We start from the raw sequence: 25191 nt of genomic DNA on the forward strand, positions 1-25191 counted from the left end.
GCACATGTTCAAAATAAATAAAGTATAGCAATATTTGAACAGATCAGAAGTTCAGGACATTTTTTGCCACGAATGCTCTTAAAGAAAGCAGAGTCTGAATGACTACCATCTTCCTGGAAGGGGTTTATTTAATATAGAATCTAAAATTAACATTGTGTGTGCCACTGACAAAAAAACTGTAAACTTTTTTAAAAGGTGTCAAATTCCCAAAACGGCATGCAAATAAAAATGTGCAGAGGAGAAATGTTTTATTTGTATTACATTGAGAAATGAGCAAGTCACCTTACCCACAAAGGTGGCTTGCACAGTTCCAGGGGGCTTTGCTGCAGTTCAAATGATAGTTTGGACAGCTCCCTTGCATAAATCAGGTCCCAGAGCATGTACGATATTCATGCACCCGTAGTCCTCTTACTTAAGATATATACACTTGAAAAATGTCACCTCTAAATGATTGCGCAGCCCTAAGCGAATGGTAAATGTCCTATTCAAATTGAATGTGTAACTGGGCAACAAATACAGTGAAACAAGTCCAAAGCAATAGATTCTTCAGTCAAAGAAACGCTGTTGAAACAGATTTTATGAGTTGATGCAAAAATAAGACTGCCGACACGCGTTTCGACCCAAAACAACGGGTCCTTTTCAAGGCAAGACATATGTTATTCAAACTGAGTTGGAAAACCCAAGCCCTCCTTAGGGGCAGATATATGGGCCAATTCTAAAGTAGTTGATTCTCCTCAAGAATATAAACGGCAAATAACTGAAGCAGTCTCTGTTACTGATACATTGTGGTACATTCCCAGAATATGGGAGTTTGTTCAAACGTTGCAACTGTAAATTCAGGGGCTGGTTACCCACTGTGGCCAGAGTCCAAACGCTTCACAAAATCAGTGTTGTAGCCACAGTGGGGAACCAGCCCCTGAATTTACAGTTGCAACGTATGAACAAACTCCCATGTTCTGGGAATGTACCACAATGTATCAGTAACAGAGACTGCTTCAGTTATTTGCCATTTACACTCTTGAGGAGACTCAACTACTTTAGAATTGGCCCATATATCTGCCCCTATGGAGGGCTTGGGTTTTCCAACTCAGTTTGAATAACATACGTCTTGCCTTGAAAAGGACCCATTGTTTTGGGTCGAAACGCGTGTCGGCAGTCTTGTTTTTGCATCAACTCATAAAATCTGTTTCAACAGCGTTTCTTTGACTGAAGAATCTATTGCTTTGGATTCTTTGTTTCACTGTATTTGTTGTCCAGTTACACATTCAATTTGAATAGGACATTTACCATTTGCTTAGGGCTGAGCAATCATTTAGAGGTGACATTTTTCAAGTGTTTGTATCTATTAGAAGTTTTTGAGGTGACTGCTGGTCCCTCTTTCGTGCAGCAACCCAATCTTATTTGGTCTGTAAGGGTCGCATTGACTTTAGTTTGTCTTTTCAAATTTAGTTCTAACCCAGCCCCTCACCACACCGGCACACCTCAATTTTGTTTTTCTACTTAAGATATATGTTATGTGTTTTTACCAGGTACAGAGCTCATATTTGTCTCCATAACAAATGCTTTAAATGTCAGTAACACTGCATCAGCCCTACTCGACCTTCTAACATCAATGACCTGCAGCCATAGATTCCCCTGATTATTAAATACATAGCCTCAGTAGACCTCCTAGTAGCACATTCATCACAATGAAACCACATATACCACTAATAAATGGCTGATTCTTCCACAGTTTCATAGGCTTTTCAGGGGTCCATGTGTGCTATGAATTTCCTATGTGTAATATAAAACCCATTAATACAAAGTCTGTTGACTTTTGAATGACTAAAAGTCGACTCATGCATGCCTGACATGTGACTGACTATGCTGGCCTGACATGCAGTCTTAAATTTCGACACTAAAAAGTTATTAATTTGATCAACCTCGAAAGGATAAAAAGCTGAGTTCTTCCTAACCAGATTCAAACATGGATTATGCAGGTCGCACATAAATCTCTGAAGTAGCTGCATTAACCTACTGAGATATCTTAATGAGGAGTTCAATGTGCTGCCCTACTTGGATAACATTCACAGGTGAACAGGACTCAGTTTCCTCTTGTTAATTCCCTACCTAGCCTCACCCAACTCCTCTTCCCCCCAACCTTTCTCTCCCATCCTGAAGCCTTTTACATTTTTTTAATTATGCTTTTTCTCACAAATCAGCACAAACCTGCCCAAACTACTTCAGAACTTTCCAGAAGGAAAATCAGTGGGAGCCCACAAACCTACTTGAATCTCACTAGGATATTTGTGGGAACCCACCGATCAATTTAGAGAACGCTCACCCAAGCTTAGTATTAACAAAAATATAATTAACTAGCAATCAAAAAAAATGATTAACGTGAAAATATTAAATGCAAACATCTAATCAAGTAGGTCGATGTTGGTGCAGTGATTTTTATTTTTAAATTCATTTTATTAAATCATTCTACAGACAAGACTTCCAAATAATAATATGTTTAAAAAAATCATACAATCTATTTTCTATATTTTTTTTCAGCTCATCACAAAAATGTAATGGGACACCAAATGTTAAAGTTATGATGTGATTCTAAATATGGGTGATGTTGGCACCTACTGGAGAAGAGCAGTATTGCCATCCGTCATCATTTCATTGACTTTTAGAGTGGAGCAGTTAGGTCCGGAAGCCCCGGCAGAGCACTGGCTTGAGGGAAATGTGTGAGTCCTGGCAGGGCAGTGCCCTAGTTAATCCAGCCTATGTAACAGAGAGGACTATCAGTATAAATAACGGATGATAGGAAACGGGCGTCATGGGGGAACAAGAATGTGCAAGGACAATGTGGGGCCTGTACAAGGTGGAAGGGATGGAGTCTGAGGGCTGATTGATGGCCATGTTTTCAAAAATGGGGCAGGAAGTTCTAGGTTCTATGAGGAAAGCGAGGAGAGACAAAGCTCGGGAACAAGAGGGTGGGCAGTGTGGGAGAGGGCCATGGAGGTTTAGCCGAGTGTGGCAATAGTTCGTAGAAGGCCGGATGGGAGAATAGAGCCAGAAGGTCTGCAGGGAGGAAGGGGGATATTTAAGTTGGTGGTGGAATTTGTTTACACCCATGGGTGTGTTGCTATGTTTGGAGGCTATGGAAATATAGGCGCCTTATGTATTAGTTGGTGATTCGATAGGTGTGTTTCCCATGTGCCAATTAAAGGGAATGTTTTGTAAGGTGAGCCCTGTCCTATTAAAGTGATTTCTTTAAAAGAAGAACGGAATGTTTTGTCTATTGCAAAAAATCACCAACATTTCTTTTTGAGACAAGATTTCTTTCCAGCTATAAGACGCGGCAAAGATACCGGAATTTGTCCTGAATGCCTACTCACCCACACAGCTGTGATGATTACATCGCCCACCCCAACATTCCTAATCATATTGAAATGGTGCGACTGGGCTTCATTGACTACGGACACAATTGGAAAACAGCAGAGGACCCCTAGAAATACCAGCTGAGAATGATGGCCGAGCAGATGTTAAAAGAAGGGGCTGAGAAGCAGAAGGACCGCCGGCGGTTAATTTCCCTGTCGGCTTTATTCTCAGAATGCAATGAGCATGTCACCCTAGGCTGAGAAGCCAGCGGGCGCAATCCCCACAGCGCCTGGCCAGTCTGTCTTAATATCTGAATCAGGGCTTGCAAAGTGCATTTGACCTTGCTTAAAAAGAGATGTCAAACAAATCTCGTGCTAGTCACACATGGTTTGGCCAAAATCCCCCGTGAATCAGTTTCTCTCATTGACCTGAGAGGCTGATCCTCCTCATTCCGCCTAGATAAGCCCGCGCTGTGTGTTTAGATAGACCAGCGCTTTTTTGCACTCATCTCTTATTCCCATAGAACAGCTCTCAAATTCTTGCCTGTCCGGTGATTTGGTGCATTGTCCTTGCCGGATAATAGCGTCAGATTTCTAGGTGGAACCTAATAGCAGGATTATTAAGCTTGTGTCTGGCTGGAGGGTCTGTCAGATAAAACAATAATGCAATGAGGCACAGAAAGAAATATATTTTCTTATTCATTTCATATGCCTCTTTTCGCACATGCGATGTGCTGTATTGGTCAGGAATAACTCAGGTTTTTACTTCATAATTGAAGGCTAAGGTTCTTCCTGGAAGTAAGAATTTGGATTTGCCTGTTTGATCAGTCTTTCCATACCTCAATATTTTACTCGTGCCTGCATGCCCTCCACACCATTTCACATGTGTGAGCTGTCTCAAGATTGTGCACTTCGCATTCTGCCTTATGTGGGAACAAAAAGATATAGCGACTGCCTGGTGCTCATGAACTAATCAGGCGACTGCCTGGTAGTCTCGGGAGGATAGCTCAGGGGCAACATGCTCGCCTTGGAAGCAAGTCAACACAGAGCAACACAGGTTCTATCCCCGTGTGCGCGCTTAGAAACATCTGGGTATTAAGCGTGTTATAAATAACCTATCATATCATACTCATGAACTAATCAGGCCTTAATATTAATATCAAGCATCATTCACTTCATACATGAAAACATTAGGAAATCATCACCTGATCAGTTCGGGAGTCGGATCATGTTGCTAGGTCATGTCTGTCTACGTAATTCTATTTCACTTCCTGTATGTCAACTGACCGGAAGTCGTGTCAAGTAATGAAGGGCCTGGGCGATTGTTGTCAGGTCTGCAATTCTCACTCACACCCTCCTGGCCCTGTACTCGAAGTAGCGATTGGGGCATCATTTGCATTGGCAGAACTGGCAAAGCCACTGAACTAGACGGCACTCATGCCCTCAGGATTGCTAATGGCTGCCAGTATGTTTTTCCTACATGCCATTTGGAACAACTGTCAAACTTCCACACACGCGCAGTTTAGCACGTTCCGGCCATTCCCCAATAGAGCATGGGAGTGAGGCTCAACGCTTCCTGCAGGATGCAAAGACAGACACCGGGAGCAGACCACTGCATCTGAAACTCTTTGTGAGTAGACACAAGGGTTTCGCTGTGTCTTTTATCTACTCTCGTGTCCTTCTGTTCCTCATTGCTACAGAATCCTGCTTCCCTTGCCTTCCAGCTTCTTCTCCACCATTCCTCCAGGCCTCCCCACTCCCTCCTCTCCTGCATTCGCCCTGATGTAGATTCTGTTGGTTGCCTGGCTGTGCTGGATATAACTCACCTTGTCTTCTGGAGTCAATTATGGGCAGCACACCACCTGGATCTGAGTGTTTAGCACAATGTTCACAGCACTTTAAAAGACGAGTGACATTCCTGTGGGGTGGGGAATTGGTACCCCATAACGACCCAGTGGGAATTAAGCCTGGTCATAATGAGGGTTTGCTCCTGACCCCAATTTACAGCAAACGACCACCACCAACAAAGAATTATGGTGCACTTGCACTGTCAAAGACAGACCAGACTAACAGGCAACAATAGCTGGCAGAACGCACAGCTTGACTGCTGCCCTAACTCTTGATACAACATCTGTGCATGTGCTTCCTTGCTGTCCACGATCGCAACAACACTATGGGCCCGATTCATGGAATAAAATAGTGCTGAAAGACGGGTGCTTGCGTGCAAAACACGCGCAAGCGCCCGTTTGTTGATTCATGGAAAAACATTGCGCGTGGCTTACCGGAGACCTGCAGTGAATCCGCACGGGTCCAACATGTCACTGCAACACCACAAATGCCTTGCACGAGACGCTCAGCAAAGGCGCATACCGTCTAGCGCAGTCACCTAAAAGGGGGGCAGAACACGTGGAATGGGGAACAACAAGCGTAAATGTAGGCGTTACATGGCAAGTACCACTGTAAAATACTTGCAACCCCCACACGCGCGCTAACAACACATATTCATGGAATCAAACAGGGCTCTCTGGCACGCGGAAAGAGACACTCTAATCTGGAAACACGTCTGCCACGCGAAAGCTGGCGTAAGCGTCACCAGGCACTGAAAAAAATGCATAAAAAGTGCATGCAAAAGCCAATGCACGTATACAGCTACTATGAATGCACCATGTTTTGCAGCCGTGATTGTGAGACACTGCAGGAGGATAGACAGGGCACACATTTTTTGCCCAGGACCAGCCTTTTTGGGATGCTTGATGACCAGGTCTATGCCAGGTATAGGTTTTCACCTCATATCATATTAGACCTGGTCACGGAGTGGGAAGATGACCTCACATCACCGACTCTGTGCTCCCAAGCACTGAGCCCCTTGGAGAAGGTGCTCAATGTACTGCATTTTTTGGCCCCTGGATCATTTCAGCAGACAACTGCCATCGTTTGGGGCATCTCACAGGCCACGCAGACATGCTGCCTACATCAGGTGTTGGCTATCATGACTGCATGCCCCTCAGTCCGCAGGCACATATACATGCCCAGAACACCCACAGAAAGGCAGAAAGGCAGGCCTTGGTCCAAGACTTTTATGGGGTGGCGCACTTCCCTAAAGTGCTTGGTGCCTTTGATTGCACCCATGTGGCCCTACGTCCACCTAGGGCCACAGAGCACATCTATTGCAATTGCAAGTCCTAGAATTCCATTAACGTGCAGGTTGTATGTGATGCAAGGGAATCATTACCTCTGTATATGCAAACTATCCAGAGTCCACCCATGACAGTTTCATATTCAGAATGTCACCCCTACAGCAGTCCCTGGCAACACATGGCTCATTGGTGAGTACAAATGTCCCTGTGCATGCATGACTTACACAGACAAAACCACACCACTGACAACACATCTCACCTCCAAAGGGGACAGTGCCTACCCTCTGAGCACCTACATGATGATGCCAATACGGAACCCCACAACACCACCCCAGGTAAGATATAACACAGCCCATACTGCTACCAGGGCCATAGTGGAGCACACGGTCAGAGTGCTAAAGTCATGCTTCCACTCCCTTGACCACTCTGTTGGTGAGCTACTATATGCACCAGTAGTGTGGTGCTCCCATATCCCCAACCACATGCACGGTGGCTGCGCATGGGAGGGGAAAGGGCACGTGGCGAGGCTGCCCGTACCCAGCTTGTGGCACAGTTTTTCACCTAAAATCCATACCTTGTGGAGTGCACACAGCCCTGGCACATTCCAGGTGACAATCGATGATGACAAAGGGACAATCATCTGTACCAACCTTACCACCATGAGAACCTGTCCTTGGAAGTGCCACATTGCGTGCATGCCTTAGAACTTAAATCAGCTCAACGAGGTGTGCACAAAAGTAGCACATGGGAGATGTAGCAAGTCACTAACACCATAGCAAAGTACACCTCTAAATGCTGGTATGTCACCTAAACCATCCCACACTCCATGTCACCTAGGCACCACACCTTGCCATGGCATGCAATGTCAAAATTGTAAATCAAAGGCCATCATTCAACTCCACAGTTACAAGGTGCTAAATAACCAACAGAACCAGTTCATAAACTAATCACTCTCACACATCAAACTATCAATGTACACAGGGACACCAATTGGGCAGTAAAACATAACACATACACAGGCTAGAAAAGTGAACAGGCCTGACAGTGACCAATCATAATTGCACAAGTGCCTCAACATGTCATAACTTGCAAATGCCACTCTTCCATCATTTTGGGTGGCCCTGATAACTAAAGTGGGCAGGGAAGCACATAAAGTCCTAAGGCCAACAATAATACAGATCGAGAAGCCAAAACATGAATATGGAACATGATGAAAGGATGGATCCCAATGTACAAACAAAAAGGGTTCGCAACCATGCACTGGACATACAATCATGATTCCCACTAGGGGTGTATACACAGGCCGGACTTGAGACTGTCCACAGATAGAAAGTAAGCCCAATGCACCTGTGTAAATTACTTTGACACGCTGCCTTCCTTGCAAGCCCATTTAAAGGAGAAGCAGGAGTAGCATATGTGTCTGAACCCAAGGCAGAAACATCAACACGAGACAAGCCTCTATGGGTCCAGCTGGAACCTACAGTGGATGCCCTCAGATGCCACACAAAGCAACACACTATCACATAAATGCACAATAGACAAATGAAAAAGCCCATGGTGGACGGGGCGGGGACACCCAGGAGAGGGGAGGGGCAGAGTGTACGTCAACACCCAGATGTGTGGGTGTTGAGAAGAAGAAAAAAAAACCTCCATGTGTTCATGGGCCGCACGAGTATCATGGAGAGCTGTCGCTGTTTTCACCACCCTCTCGTGCAGCATTAGAAGGTGGTAGTGGTAAGGGAGGATCACCATACATAGCCCTTGCCTGGTTCTCCATGGCATCGGCCATGCAGGGCTGATATGCTCGCATCTGCAACATGATGGCTCGGAGGTCCCCATGCAACACCTAACGGGTTGCACGCAGTTCCTCTGTGATGGTATGAGTCAACTTTTGCATCTGCTGTTCTGATTGTCTACTGCGGGCTTCCCCAAGTGCAGTCAGTGTAATTCTAAGGGACCTATAATTTTCCCTCAGGGCGTTCCTGTGTGCATGACCCTCTGCAACCAGGAATGCACGCAGATCCCTGAGTTCTGTCCGTAGGCTCCTGTTGCTGGCCTCCATGTGCAGCCTGTGTGAGCGGCATGTGGACCGCATTGTCTGCAGCTGGAGCTCCACCTGTCTTTCTGGGGGCATCATGGAATTGGCCACCCTTTCCATGCCCTGAGCAAACAACTCATAGGAAGCCCCCTGTTGCCGTGCAACACCATGCATGGACTGCTCCCACACAGTATTTCCAGCTGACACACGGCTACCACATTGGCAGACCCCACACCTGGCAGGCCCAAGGGAACCTGGCCCTTGATGTGATGTGCCTGTCTGTGGCTGCAGGACTGCATCCCTCCCTTGCTCAGCTGTCCGTGGACCAAGAGCCAATACTGTTGAGTGTGACCCTGCTTCAGATTTCTTCAATCATGTGCTGCCACTTCCATGCCTCAACCACTGCCCCACATGGCTTGATTCATTGGCATCACTACAGTGGAGTAACTTTGCCGAACGTTTTGGGTGGGGACATGACATCTAAATGAAAGGAGCCCCTGCAAAGTGAGTGGGATAAACTGGTGTGCCACACAATTTTGGGGGACAAACACCCTTGCCCCCCTAAAATTACAACCAGGTCTCTGCACTTGAACCTCCCATATTCAGAGTCTGGGACGATGGCCGTGGATACTTCTCGAAACATGAGACATTACTGGTTGTGATGCCATGCTTGCATGTGGCAGTGATAGCAGTGCCCTTACTCTGCGTCAGAGTCAGTGAGGAGATGTTGAATGTTATGTTATATTGGCATCTGTATAAGCACATCTGCATTGCTGTGACCTTGCAATGCTGCATCCCAGAAAGTGAGTGCATAGATGAAAGAGTGCATGGTTTGAGTGTGTCCTAATTAGCTTTTGTGTGGGAGGTTCAGATGTGTGTTCCACTGGTTTTGTTCCAGTCTTGTTCCTGGATGAAAAGCATGCCTGTGTATGTTATTAGGCAGATGATAGTAGAAGCATGAGCCTCTCATGCTGAAAGGGTGCTGCAAAGGATGCCATGGTGTGAACCGCATGGTAGAGGTGTCTCCCATGTACAAATAGCAACCATATAGTGCAGTGGCCAGGGATATGCCCAATCCACTGTTGCAAGTACATGGCATTTAATTCCCACTTTAACATCACAATCTAGGAAGAGATTCTATTCCCTATCATGGCCCATCATGTCCTGCAACACTCATGGGGATGTGCACTGAGGATGACTAGCCGAGACATTCCCAGCAGACACACTCAATACAGGTTTTCCTCAAGTTTATGGATCAATGCAGCCCATTGCAGGGACCAAAGGGAGCCTTGGAATTGAAGGTGAAGTGTCTCCAACAGCTGTATTCCGATCAAGATCCCTCCCACGGCCAGTCTGTCATGCAGGCTGGATCAGATTGATGTTCCCTAAACCCGGCTTGTGGAAAGCAGGAGGAGAAAGGGAGGCCCTCAGTGCGAGAAGACTTCATTTGTAGGCAGTGATGGTACTGAGATGGAACGGCATTGCAGCCCAAAAGAGGAGACGTGTGCGTGCGTGAGAACATGTGCAGGAATGGGTCTACATTTGTCTGGGATTTGGTAAGTGCATGTGTAAGTGGGTTCAGGTTTGTGAAAGTGAGTGTGAATTCATGAGAGAGAGGGTCTGTGTTCATGTTTGTCTGTGGGGTAAATTGGGGAACAATCATCATATTAATGTGTTCTTACAGTAGCCGGTGGCACATATTGTGCACAGCCAGCAGTAATGTTACAGTGGAATACTGGCATATATGTTCTGCAGCCATCATGAATGTGTTTTCACAGTTGTAATATGTGCATATACTGAATGCTGCCAGCGTGAATGTGGTCTTATTGTGGCATAGTGGCACACTTTGGGCACAGCTGATCATTCCCACATACATGGGAACAGCCACCTTGCCCTTGTTATTTATTTAGGATGCTGGGATACATAGGGCACAGCCAGCATGGAACTGTGTTCTTACAGTGGATTTCTGGCATATATTGGGCATAGCCAGCATGAACGTGTTTTTACAGTGGCATAATGAACTACATTGGGCACAGCTAGCATGGAAATGCGTTCTTACAGTAAATGCTGGTAAATATTGGCCATAACTAGCATTCATGATGTCATACATAATCATTCTGGTATAAACTGGGAGCAGCCAGCATGAATGTGTTTTTATAGAAGCATGTTGAGCTACAGTATGCAAAGCAAACATTAAAATGTGTTTTTACAGTGACATGCTACTATAGATTGATACATATAGGACAAAATGATTAGTGACAGAAAAAAGGCTATGCATAGAGAGTTGCGCTGCCTGGCCCCACACAAGAATGACCACCCTGAGCATGCCTTAAAGTGAAGAATAATAAGGGCAAATTACAACAAGTGGCTCTGACGACACCACCAGCAAGAGGCCTGCAAAAAATGAAGGAACCTAGTTTGAAGTGACCTGGAGGCCTGCTCCTCATCTTCGAGCAAGCACCAGATATATATGAACACTTATTAGAGAGAGACAAGAGAAAATCAGACGCCTGGGAGTTTTTTCATAATGGCCTTTATTTGCTGTCATAACAAGACACACACTCAAATAATGTTTTCCCTCTAACATGCTTTATAGTCTTTTTAAGTGAGGCAACATTTGTATGCACATGACTACCTTGTACAGGGTATGTTTCTGATAGGTCCCCTTAGTCAGAGAAAAAACATTCCTTCATTATCATTGGATGGCTTAGCTTCTGTGTACACCAAGCCCACATTAGCATAGGTGGGATCCAAAATGTTCTCTGACGCATTAAACTGATATGCTTATTTTAGCCTTGGCTGGACACAACTATGACAGTGCTCAACTCTTACCAAGAACATGTCCACACACCAATATCTAAACTTATATGACTGCTGAGGTGCTGCCAAGTTAGTAAGTGCCTTATACTGTTGGATGAATATATATACTCTATTATGTGGTGCCAACATAATACAGCTGGTCTCTCAGAAGAGTCTGCAAGATACCTGCTGTGCCCTCTTAAAAAATAAAACAAAGATAAATGTATCTAAACTTCCCTTACATAGCTGGCCTCATCACAAGCTTGTCTGATTTTCCTTCCAATTTCCATTTTTAACCTGTCAAACCTAATTACCTCACTGTGAGATACTGCTAAAGACTGTCTCCAATGTATCAGCCTCTGTTGCTTGTCTGAAAGCTTTTGGCATGGGTCATAGTCCTTCACACCTGGCTTAGGCCTGGAAACCATGTTGGACTTGTTATCCATTTTGAAATATATTTTTGTCTAACACTATATTTTCCTTCAAGGAGCTATTATCTATTTAATTAAGCATCTCTCACTTTGTATACTTGTGCACTTATGGAGTGTGTGTAACATTAACAATGCCCTTCATTTCCTGAGCCATCCCAACCCAAATATGCACAGTGCCACGTGCACTTTTTACTTTTAATAAAGGCACTATAATCCTGATTTCTGCAATGATGGATGGAAGAGTGAACTTATTTGATCTGCCTACCATGTTATATATATTCAGGTGAGAGGGAGGGGCTGGCACACCATATACAAGAGTTTCCTAACAAATGTTTACAGGAAGTTCTGGCAGATCATTAATAATGAGACTAAGACCAGCAACTTAGTAACTAATGGTGTGTCTGAGGCCGGCTGGATTGCCTACATCAATGACATTCATGGAGGTACTAAGTTGGCCTAATTGATTCCTTCTCTACAGTCTTGAAAGTGGCAATACAAGAACAGCACACAAGATGTGGCCAGACTGAACAGCCAGAGCAAGTCATCACAGGCCCCTGGCCCAGAAGGTACGTGTAATCTTTTAATAAAATCCAACACTGAGATGTGGTCCAAAGTTTTACATTATTTATTCCTTTGCATAGCCACTACCCAATTGCTTACCCATTCTTGGTGTGATAGTGTCCTGGGTCCTATTTTTTTTAAAAAAGGCTTATATACAGACCCATGAAACTATCAACTACTGGTCATGCTCGATGTTCCCTCCAAGATAGTTGCACAAATATTGTTGGAGGAACTAACACCTTGGGCAGACCAGTTTGACATAATTCCCTGGAATCAAACTGGGTTTCGTAAGGGGTGCTCCACGTCAATTAACATACTAGCCCTCATTACCATTATTCAACAGGTCTGGAAGATCAGGATATGATCCATCTATGCTGCATTTGTGCCGTCTTCGACACTGTTGATCGTGGAAGGCTATGGGAGAAACTGTAAAGTTGGGGGATTCAGCCAGTTCTACTGAAAATGATTATGCAACTTCACAATGAGACATGTGTTAAAGTGCGACTTGAGAGTAATTGCAGTACATCCAGTTGGATCAATACAACACTGGGCCTTAAAAAGAGCTGCACATTGGCTGTATTGCTCTTTAATCCGTATGTATCTGAAATGGGCCCTGCCCTAACTGAAACCAGATGTATACCACCACGTCTAGGAAATCATGAGGTCCAATGGTTTGGCTATGCCGACGACATCATCATCCTGGATCTTACACCTTATGACCTGCAACTTGCTCTTGACAACATTTTGTCCTTCTCCATAGCCAACTCCTAGGAATAAACACCACAAAAACTAAAATCATGGTTTTCAAACCACTGTATACAAAAGTGGCACTTTCAACATGGAACCTTAAGGGGTCCCCAATTGAATTAGTGAATGAATATACTCATCTGGGCATCGTGATTGACTCAAAACTATTGGACGTCCCACATCTGAATAGGTTAAACATCTGCAGTGCCCACATATCAGGTGCCATTCACTCACTTGCATATAGGGGAGGAGGCTATTCAGTGGGATGTCTCATGAAGATATATTCGATGAAGATAGCAGCGATCATCTGTTATGCGACCAAGGTATGGACATTTGGGTCAATAGAAGCCAATGCTAGAATGGAGTCAATGAGACTCAAGTGGCTATTACGATTACCACTCTATGTACCACTAGAAATTCTATATTTGGAATGTGTGCTCACACCTATAAGCAAACGAATAACGTTGATGAGTTTGATCTTCTACTGCAAGCACGCACATTGTGCGACTAATACTTTCATGGGCTTTCTATATTTACTATAACTTACCTATATGAATGACTCCTCACTTGGTGCACTGAAACATCTATCTGATCTATGGTTTGGGAAATGAAGAACGGACCCCATGGCAATGACTTTTGGCCAATTCAAACGAACTATAACGACATTGTTGGAAACTTATAGCCATGACCAGATGATAGTTGATCTAGCATCAAAATCGACACCAAAGTGCTTCTTCCCACTCATTTTGGAAAGGCAATTCACCCCTAAGTACATTCAGAATTTCATTGATAACCATCTAGTATGGGTATATCTAGGCATTAAGTTTAATGCTGTCAAATCATTTGAAACAACGGGACACTGGCATAACTTAGAAAGGTACCATAAACTTTGCCGGTTTTGCAGTGACCATACTATTTAATCTGCACAACACCTCCACCTTGTGGTGCAATGGCAGCCATTCGATGGAAGGCCATTACTGCTGCTGGCCTCCAGTCGATAGAAAGCTCTACTGACCTTTGGGATTTATTCATGTCTGGGAATGAATGTAGCATAATCTACTTTTCCAGGCCACAGAACGAAATCTATTATATATTTGCTATAATCGAAGCATGAATTTACAGACTAAGTGATATATCTCTTTTTATGTCTTTTCTTTTTAACAATGCGATCTACACTTTTCTTTTTTTTGTGAATTCATTTTTATTTACTACAACTTGATATGGTGATTGATGTAATGTATCAAAACGTTATTAATGTAACTGCATAATAAAAACATGTGTAAAAACATATATGTGTTCCTAAAGTGGCATGCTGTCCTAGATTGTACTCTTGTGTACCTACCATGCTAAAACTTGCATACATTGTTGTGCACTGTCAGCATAAAAATGTGTTTACAGGGCAATGATGGTATATATTGTTGTGTGATGCCTCACATTGTTTTTCTTTGGAGGCAGCCAGAATGAAAATGTGTTCCAAACTGCTCCTGGGTTCTGCTGGTGTGCTGATATGGTATTTGTCGGATGTCTGTTATCTCCCTATGGAACCAATTGTACATTTTACTTTTCCCAACTTTTTTGTGTGCTGCGAAATACACCATTTCAACACATTACTTAGAAAAAATGCCTCGGGGGAAGCCCCACGCATCCTCCTAAATGGTTCAAGCTTGCTCACACAAATTACTGGGAAACATGTACATCCCTCCACTATTAAAATTAGTCAAACTCCACCGTGCCTCAGAGTAAAAATGTTAGTCTCGGTTATGCCCCTGAAGTTGCACATACTCTCTTGCTATGCAAGGTTTCACTCTTTGGGCGCAGGCATGGTTCCTAAATGATAGTGGTATGATCAAGGAGAATCCCGCAAGATACCCTGTACCCCAGTTGCTTTGCAGCCCTTTGTGCTCCAATATAGGCAATAGAGATGTACACAGTCTAACACATGACATTGTCTTTCTGAGCATTATTAAGCCTCTTATTGTGTGGTTGCACAATTCAAAGATTTACACTGTTTAGAGACTCTTGGGAGTCCTTTGCTTGAAAGGCATTGTGGAACTGCTATGTATGTGTTCATGCTCTTCCAGGATAGCTGCCCCAAGGTGACAGAGTGTCTTGCTCCTGATTGTATTGTTTGTGGGTCCCTTTGTCTGATGGTCGGAGCTACACACATCTGCTGCCTGTTGTCCCTGCTCAACCAGTTCCTTACTTGACTACAGCAGCCCTTTGAATGCTCACAAGCTTTGATTAATCTTCTTCTGGCTGAGATGCAAGGGGAAGGTAGATGGAGTGTTCACTGATGAGACAGATCAGGAATTGGATTTGTGACATTTTGATGAAGTTGGGGCACGACGCTGAGCGCCATGATATGATGATATTTTATTTGTATGGCGCTAATACACAAGTGTTTCAGAGAGAGACGAGGCAATTGAGGGGAACAAGGGACGCCATACAACGATCTTACTGGACCCCGTGACAATTAGAACGCCAAAGAGCAGGGGAGAGGGAAGTGGGAAAGTGCAGGGGGGAGAGAGGTGGAAAGTGCTAGGTAAGGGATAAAAAGAACAACAATTGGTAGTGCAGGCAGCAAGGTGGCAAGAAGTGCAAAGCACAGATAAGCAGCACTACTTTGATGCTGTTTTGCTGTTAGGTGCTTGCTAATTCTTGCACTCTGCACAGCACAAACGTCTTAACTCCTCTGTTATTGAAACATGGAGTGTTCTATTAAAATCCATGTTCTCATGTGTTCTCATCATTGTGCCAGTCTTTCATTTTTGGGTTAACTTAATAGGACTGGCCTTTCCGCCAATTGAGTTGCATCTCATAACCTGGCAACAGGACCCCTGCCTTCATCACTTGGCAACGGGTCATTCACTTACAACAATGACCCCTGCCTTCTTCGTTAAGGCTTAATTGGCACATGGAAAACATTATTGACCTCATGTCAATCAATTGGAAAGCTTGTATTGCATTCAATAATCTAATAATCTCTGTTCACGATTTTGTGTTATTGTAGCACAAAAATCTAATCTCTGGGACTTTGTGGGGGGTCATTATTGCTTGGATAGTGCCTCTACTTTAAATCGGTGAACAACTTTGGTGCAGAAATCACCCCACAATAATGGCCCCTGCCTCAGACTGTGAGCTCTTCTCAGGCAGTTCAAAATGAAATTCTTCCTATTTCCCCCACTTTCCTCCAATGGCCACCCCTCACCAAGTTTGATGCAGCACCAGAACTTCGTATAAGAGTTATGCTCTAACAATGATGGTGTTCTTTATGATGAAACGAAGGGCAGAAAAGGAAGGTGTAGTGTGGATTCCTAAAATGTGCTGCACCTTGGCCTAAATAAGGGGTATGAGGTTGCAGCAGTTGCAGGATAGTGAAGAGCAGTGTTTATCGGCAGTAACAGAAAAGGATTTTTGGTGGTGGTGTTCGGGATGACTTTCTCTATGGACCCTTGCTATCTAAGCAAAAGCAACAGTATGGTACGTAGGCGAACACAGCCACCGGTAGGCTAACACAGCCACATGGAGGGGGCCCCCCTCCAATATTTGCTGTGTCTGCAATGACCCCACCATTTAATATGCCCTTCTGAGTCCAGAACTAAGATGCATGAATCCATTCGAACCACTGATGGGGAGGAAACAGCATTTGAGGTTGTGAGGACTCTGCCCACTTGACCTGTTCGCATGGTGTTCTTTTTATTAATTTATTTATTCTTTAATGTGATTTAGTTTGAAAAAATTCAAGCTTTACACATAATGCATTAATATACACTTCAATCAAGGGAAAATAAAAATAAAATATTATTAAGGAAAAAGGAGAGATAAATAAGCTAATGATAATATACAAAAATAATACTATACTTAATACTATACATAAAATCTTCAGCATTTAAAAAAGTTTCACCTAAAGATAAAATGAACCAAAAAAGTATACAATAGTATCTTTCCCAAATCCTATGCCATCTTAGACACTTAGAATAATAGTATTCATTAGTCCAAAACTTCCCACATCAGGTTCATGAGTTAGTAACAATTTGCGATGTACCAATGATTAGCCCCATAACGGAGTCTACTTTTCTTAGCATTGCAATTCTCATATTACTCAAATCAGAGGGCCCAACTTTGTTTCAATTTTTAGCCATATGTTACAAAGAGCAATGAACAGATGCATTTTACAGGTGTTTGTGCAATATACCCAGAATGACATTTCACCGATGGTTTTGGGGGTCATGCACATATTTGCCATTACTTTTTCAGCATCACAGCTTGATTCTGGATATGTTCTCGCCTCGATATTGGGATATATCTGGAAACAGAATCTTTTCCTACTTAGGCAACCAAGGCTGGCTTACCTTTCTCACAAAGTCCAACGAGTTTGAACACACCATTGCATAGGTAATACATAGGTACACTATACTAACAGCGTCGCTCATACATGGTTGAATAAACTACAGCATTGCTCCATATATGGCCATATATGTAGTGGACAACACAAGCTAAATTGCCTTTTTGCGCACTCATACAACTTAACTTGTGAGCCACAATTCTCTCAAAGAAAAGTCACATAAATGATGGACTACTGCAACATTTGGTGATTGAGGACATTCCTGGTTTGGGAGGGTAAGAGACAACAACAAAATGAACTAAAAGATAAGTTTCCTCCTGTCCTCAGATTAATCAAGAAAACTAATGTCAATATATGCACATTACTATATAAAGACATGTTTCTGGAAACTGTCGGAAACCGCTCTGCTCTGTTTTTCTTTTGGCGAGCAGATGAACAGGCGCAGTGCGGCTTGACCGGCAATCTTAGGACCTTTCCTCTAGCCTCTAGGTCTGGACACGCGGACGTGTGAGGAGAGCTCTGAGACCCAGAGGCTTCCGAAAAAGCATTTTAAGAACCGGGAGGGGTGCAGAAAAACTGTTGACTGTCAGCCTACCTGCCCACTCTGTCCACCTTGCCTGCCTGATTGCTTGTGGTGGCTGCGTACCAGACTGGCAGGAGAGAGGTGAGAGGGTTAGAGGTTGGAGGTGGCAGCTAGAAAAGAAGCCTCTCCAAAAGGCTCTGCCTAACCCAGTTCTTTTTGTAGCCCACGGCCCCCGCAGTGAGTACATTTTGTACCCCGCAGGTGGGCTGTTGGCTCTGGCAGTCTGGTACGCGAGGCCGTCCTCTGTGTGGTGTGTGAGGATTGTTCCTTGTGTTAGAGACTGCTCGTTTTTGTGGGAGAGCCAGAGAGTTGTCCTCCATTTCTAGAACTTTGTGCATGACGCTAGTGTCCCTTGTGTTCGCTGTGTTTGTTTTGCAGGGATTTGGCCCACGGCTATACCTGCAGCTCCTGCTTGCATCAGCAAGCAGTGGCACTGTAAAGTTGGATGTGTACTGGTGACAACTGTGAAGTCTGAAGGCTGTGAAGGTCACCGCACCAGGATACTTTCTCTTGACCCCGTATATTGTCTGGGGTGAGGGCTGGTGTACTCTGCTGGGAAACAATGGCAGGCAAAGTACCATGTAAAACTAAGAACTACAATTTGAGGAATGCAAAGCCATATGGTAAAACAAATGGTTAACATAGGGCTGGAAATCGCGTAGCTCAGGACTCAAATACAGGGGAGCACCCCTGTAACATGAGTAACGAAAAATACATCTCTCGTGAATCTCCTGCGACGGCCCAGGCTGCCCCCATCCCATGGCAAATAACTGAATTTTGTAAATCAACAAAACTGAATTCCTCTAAGAATTACGGGGTACGTAATATCTTAGCTGACAAAACATCTAAGTTAGTGGAGGAGTCCCCTGCTGTAAATCAGGCTAATGACCTTGGCATCTCATTTGGTGACATAGATGATAACTCATTATTAAAACTATGTTTATCATTATGCTATTCAGATCGGCCTTTGACTGACCCTGTGCTGATGACACGTACCTACTCTCGATGGCCCATGATGACGAGGGCAAGGCACCCATTGGAACTAGTCCCAGACCCAGTACTCTAGTGGAGGTGGCAGCGAGGCAACGTGTGTCAGCATCTCCCACGATGTTTTCCTCACTGCCATCCCCTCAGCGATGTGGTCTGCCAGCATCTCCCAAGATGTTTTCCTCACTGCCATCCCCTCAGCGATGTGGTCTGCCTCTACATTTGAATACCCTATTGATGGTGTCAATACTGAACCTGTGATACACCCCACAACTGCCCTTAGTGATTAGTCTGGGCACTCTGGTGCGTTGGTTTCTAGGGATGTCCTTCATTTTGCCATCAAAATCATATTAAAACTGAGTGGGCGTATTAACGTAGAAGTAAAGAAGCAGGGTATTCAACTGCATGATCTTAAAGTTCATTTAAAATCTAGCTGTTTGGTGGAACCATCCAGGGAGAATGAAATCGACCTTCTGGTTGTTGTGTGTGATAGTACTCCTATTGACTGTCTTTGTATGGGGATTACAGTGCCTAGCTTCATAATGTTGACATTTCACAAACCCTGCTGTCACATTCCACCCAAAACAAATCAGGAAGAAGGTTAAAACAAAGAAGAGACCACTGATCATAAACCCACCCCCTCGTCCATAGTGAGGTCACCATTCCCCTGCTAAATTCCACAATATCTTCTCCACTGAATAACAAAAAACGAAGGGCAGAAACAATAAGAAAAAGGCAACTCGTAGAAAGAAACGTCAGTTGCAGTCTGCGGGTATCCTGACTAGTTGGCTACTGAAACCTTATGATGCTGGGTCTTCTATTATTGTGGCTTTGGACGGTACTACAAGTGATCTGTCCGTGCCCATCAATACATCTGAAAGTACTAATATCCACATTCAAACAGGGGCTTTGGGTGCACCCCTTTTACCAAATGATATGGAGAGTATGATCCCTATTGTAACGGGCAAACAACCAAATCTGGAGGACCCTGTCCTGTTGGATATATGTACATTTACAATACGAAACAAGGACTCTCGCCTCTTTAAGGGGCATGTAAATAGAGCTGACATCTTCAAAACATTTCCCAAAATTCTAACACTTCGTGTACTCACCTCCACTGATTTTTAGTTTATTGAACCCTTGAAATCTGGGTACATTGCCATCTACCAGTGACTGCATGCCTTATCAGAGCTCAAAGTGAGTCCTGGAGTTTATGGGCTATGAACTTGATCAGGCCCCCTGTGAATGTCGGCATAAGCAGCTGTTGTGAACACTGTAGTCACTCATTGAAATCAACTAACTGAGTTCTCCCAAAACAAAATCCTGCATCATGCACTTTAGAGAATGAGGCAGGATCGCGATGGGTCAAAAACCTCATTGTTGCTCATGATGGACCAGGAAATTGAATTTTTGAGACCACTTCTTGGAACACGAAAGGTCACTCACATTTTCTACAAGATGGACCTTTAGTTTTTCTTAACCAATCACACTGTGTTTCTTTTGCGGGTGACATGGATGACTGTTCTGTTCATGTCGACTGTTATATAATATTCCAGTGTATGGAAAAAAAAGGTACTAATGGTCGGCCGCTCTGTGGTTTGATGATTGGGGTGAAGCAAGAGTTAAACGCTACCCTGACGACCCCTTTAGAGGAGGAGGGGAACGTGTTGGTAATGGGAATCTCCTGTAAAGGGCAGGAGGGGGGAACTTGCTTGCTGATAATAAATGTGTAGGACTCCCTGGGGTGGTAGTTCAACTGAAGATATGTGTGTACACATTGATGCTTTGGCAACAAATTGGGTCAAAGCCCCTGAAAATGATCTAATCCTATTGAGTGGCGATCCAAATGCCAGATGTGGTGAGTATCGTTCTCCTGTCCTTGTTGGATCGATTGAGCCTTATTGTAAAATGCTGTTAAAAGAGACTAACAAGAAGGGGATAAAGAAAGTAGCTGTGTTTTCTTAGAGAGTGGAAATTAGTAACTCTAAACGGCAGAACCAAAGGGGACATCCCAGGTAGACCCACATGGTCATTGGGTAAAAAGGAAGCTAGCCTTGATTATGTTTGTAGCCCGGTATTGGAAAGGGTTGTTAGTTTAATTACTGCAAAAAGGGAAGTCAGCGATCATGCAGCGTTAAGTCTTGTCTGGAAGGGTGAGAAACCCATTTGCGCACGAGGGGGCCCAGTGGGTTGAAGCACAAATGATGGTAAAAATATAGTGGTATAGACTGATAGTAACATTACTAAAGTTTGTGTATTAATGTGGGTACAGGTCCAAAGTAGTTACCATCTACTATCTTATGTAACACCTGATGAATTTGAGGACTGGCTGTCCTCCCTTTAGAAATACTTTGGTGTTAAAAGAGGGGCAAGCCTAACCTGAAATGAAAAGAAAACCTCATATGTTTTTGATTTAGAAATATTAAAGGCAAAGTGTCTCTATTGAAAAGAGCTTAGGGACCTAAAAAAGAAACCTGTATCGTATTTTACGCAAATGAAGGAGTCCAGATGCCTAACAAATCCTTATAATAACTGGCGTAACAGAATGCGTCGTCAGGGCTTAACTGTAAATTGGCAGAAGCTGTTGGTTGCAGTCACTAGTAGAAACCCTAGACAGATGTGGAAAGCCCTATCTGGGTCAAGAGGCACGGTGGAGCGGGATATTTTGAACCCTAATAATGAGGAAAGTGTGGTTAATCTTAGGAAGGAGAGGATGTTTCATTCAAAGATTAGAAATAGGGTGATTGAGCAAGGAATGCATGGGTGGAATCTTCACTTCTGTAAAGTAAATGTGGGGCAGCTCATTGAGAATTTGAAGAACTCAAGGGCTCTGGGGCCAAGTGTGTTGGCTGCCTCCGTGTTAAAAGGTGATGTCCAACTATGGTCGTGTGTACTATGCAGTTTATTCCATAGTGTATGTGTGGATCGCATGATACCTGGATCATGGAGTAAATCGATTCAAGTCCCGGTATTTAAGTCTGGTGATCGCTTGATACCGATGTGACCTAGCAGTTTGGGCTGGACTGCCCCTTTTGGGGTTGGACCAAGCCTGATTTGCATATGTGCTTGATCCTTCTGTAATGGCTTGGCAGACGAAGAACGATGGACTGGAGGGTTGCCCGGAGCAATGCCAGAGGTCAAGATTCCAGTCATCACCTCTTTGTTTTTAAGGGTGGAAAAAACTACATATGAGATGGATGCCTACTGTCTTTAAGCCAACTAAGTAAAACAGCTATGTGACCAGCCAAAACATTCAGTATTAAAAAAGGGAGGGGGATCAAAGACCCGCACATAGAACAGTTGTAATATCTCAGCATCTGTAAGCTGACAAAATAATTGACAACATGCTACAAAGGGGATCCCTTATGGCTGCTTTTGCCAAGCCACGTGTGCAATCACAGACTCGCAATCCCACTTAAGGAAACAAGCTTATATGTTTCCCTGATACTACAAGTACTTTGGAATCCATCTGCAACTTAAAAAGGAGGCAATTCGGGGCACTTGTGCTTTCCTTACCTGTTCCAATGTGTGCTGCACTACCTGTAGTATCCATGGCACTGTTCATGTGGCTGCCGTTAACCATTCCAAAATCAAGCACAACTACCTGCAACTACTCTGGCAACCGCTCCTTGCTCCCTTATAGTCTATAACAAGAACCGCTCTCTAAAATGAAAGACATAATTTAGGACCAAAAACAGTCTGCATAACGTATAAATGTTGTATTGTGGCAGTTACTGGCAGCATAAGAAGCTACTTGCCTACTCTTACTCCGCACATTTAAGGATTACCTTGCTAACATGCGAGTCATGACCCCAGCCCCCCATTATGTTGCATACACCCTTGGCGCAGAAACTACACAAGAGGACATGTTTCCTGTGCAAAATGACAAACATGTATGCAGATGAAGACCACTGCTAGGGTGGGTGGAGTTTACCACCCGGGAATCAGTGATGACTCCATCAGATTCATCACATGCTTTAAACTTTAAACCTCACCTCACAATGTGCATTTTGCATTACAGCTACAACTGTACATGGTAAGCAGTAAAGCCTTTCCCTGTGACTGAGTTCATAGCTCACTTTAAGGGAGTCCAATTTTACAAACACTCAAAGTCACAGTCACATGACACCACAAACATTTGGGCAATGCCTGTAATTGCACTTTGTTGCAGTGGACATATAAAATGTCCATCTAAAACCTACACACATTCCAAAACGTTGTTGATACTGCTTCTTTGTAAAAGGGCTTCAGTGTAAGGGAAGTATAGCAATCAAGTGGCTGCCAGCAAACTTGGTTACGACATTTTCATTATTCCAGTAACACACTTGAAGCTGCAATTAAGCCAATAACGTTCATCAGACTGCTTACATATTAAACTGGTAAGCCAAAATGTGATGTTACTGCTTGATAAGAAATCCCAAGAGGATGTGATTTTGGCAGGGATAGGCAGATATTGTTTGGGAACGGTCATAGGATTAGCATGCCCATGGGCAGTCAATGGTTGAGTAAATAGCCAAACACCTACATGCTGTGTGTACATCCCCACATGTCATCTCCTTCCTAACTGTACTCCAATGCAATTGTTTTGGCTTGGCGCTTAGGTGCCACCCACTAACCAGAACTAAAAATCTCCATAACGCTTTTTGGATAACAAATATATTTTTAAAAAGCTTGCATGGATTCATGGATGCGTAGAAAAAAAGGGTCATGGGTGATGGGGGTAACTGCTATGCCCGTTATGTTATAACAAAAGCAATGACTAGTGCATTGGGAATATGTAGAGGAGGATAAGAAGGCTAATGTGATAGGAGAGCAATAGTGGGAAATGCACATTAAACGTAACAAAACAACAATAACATGGGGCACCTCACTTGGCTCCCTAGCTTAATTTGTGCACCTGAGCTACCATCAGGACCCCACTGCTGTGACTTTCTTTTGTAGAATTTGGATTAAGTTCAGGTAAAGATTTGTTTGGGTTTACAAGAAAATAAAAAACTGCGAGTTCAATGTGTGGTAGAGTCCTGTTTCTGACAACCTACGTGTCCTCTGGTTTAATGGCTGCACATTTCTTCAGCCATACTAATGAAAATGGAATGCGCGCAGTGTTTTAAGTTGGCCGGGGCCAGGCGGGGCCAGGCCCCGGCAGTCTCCAAAAAGTGAGACTGAGCCATGTCCCTAGCGGGGACCCCCGGTTCAACCAAGCCACATCGGGTCATCATCCCGGCATGGATGCAGACATGCACATTAAATTGAAATATTCAAGTATGCGTCCAAAATGTGTTTAACCATTATCTTTTGAAAATTTAAAGTAAGCAAGACTCATTGTCTCACTAAAAAGTGAAGTCAAGCACACATTATTGACAATAATGCATACATGGGTCGAAACTGCTTGGTGCTGTTTAGTGCCTGCTTGTAGTTTGCCACAAACAGCTACCAGGTGCTACTTTGGACTCCCCAGGCCAATTGGCATTACACAAACATACATATGTGACGTTCATCCTATATGTTTGGGAATGCTAATAAAGAGGGATTAGGACATACATCTAGATGACCTTTAAAGCATAAGGGGTCAAATACAAAGGGCATAAAGTTATACTTTCCGTCTGATGTTTGGAGTGATTTGTGGCACTGCCTCCTCTGTCCCCACAGGCAGCTCCTGCTTACTGGGTGTTGCCTGATACCCAGGAGCTGCTTCTAGGCATTGTCCTTTGTGAAAAGCTGGCTGGCAAAAGGGAGACGAACAGCTGAGGAAAGGCACTGTGAGCAACTGTGGGAAATTGTCAATTAAATGTCTACAAATTGGAATGCACCTGCTGATATTCCTCAACACCTACTCTTTCGTCAACGGCCCTAGTTAAGGGTCGGATAAATAAATAATAACGTTGAGCTTTGATTTGTAATACTTTAAGGTAAGTAGCAAGCTGTATATGTTATGATATGCACTTATAAACGATACGAACCGACCATGTGTGTCTTTAGGACACGGCCATCAATTCCTAGGTCACGCCCATCAAGCAAGCCACACCCGCAAATGAGGGCCCATCTCAATGTCTCAACCCAATTAAAGCATTGAATCCTTGGTTCAACAGTTAAAGGGAAATCAATGCTGCTGGCCTCACAAGTGCTTTCTATTGTAGACAGCTTTTACCTTTAAACTTTCAGCATGTTTGACATGTTTCCCGCAGAAGCACATGGGTCACATTTCTGGCA

Source organism: Ambystoma mexicanum, chromosome 9 (assembly GCF_040938575.1).
Source record: "Ambystoma mexicanum isolate Mex_15411 chromosome 9, UKY_AmexF1_1, whole genome shotgun sequence".
NCBI classification, from domain to species: Eukaryota; Metazoa; Chordata; class Amphibia; order Caudata; family Ambystomatidae; genus Ambystoma; species Ambystoma mexicanum.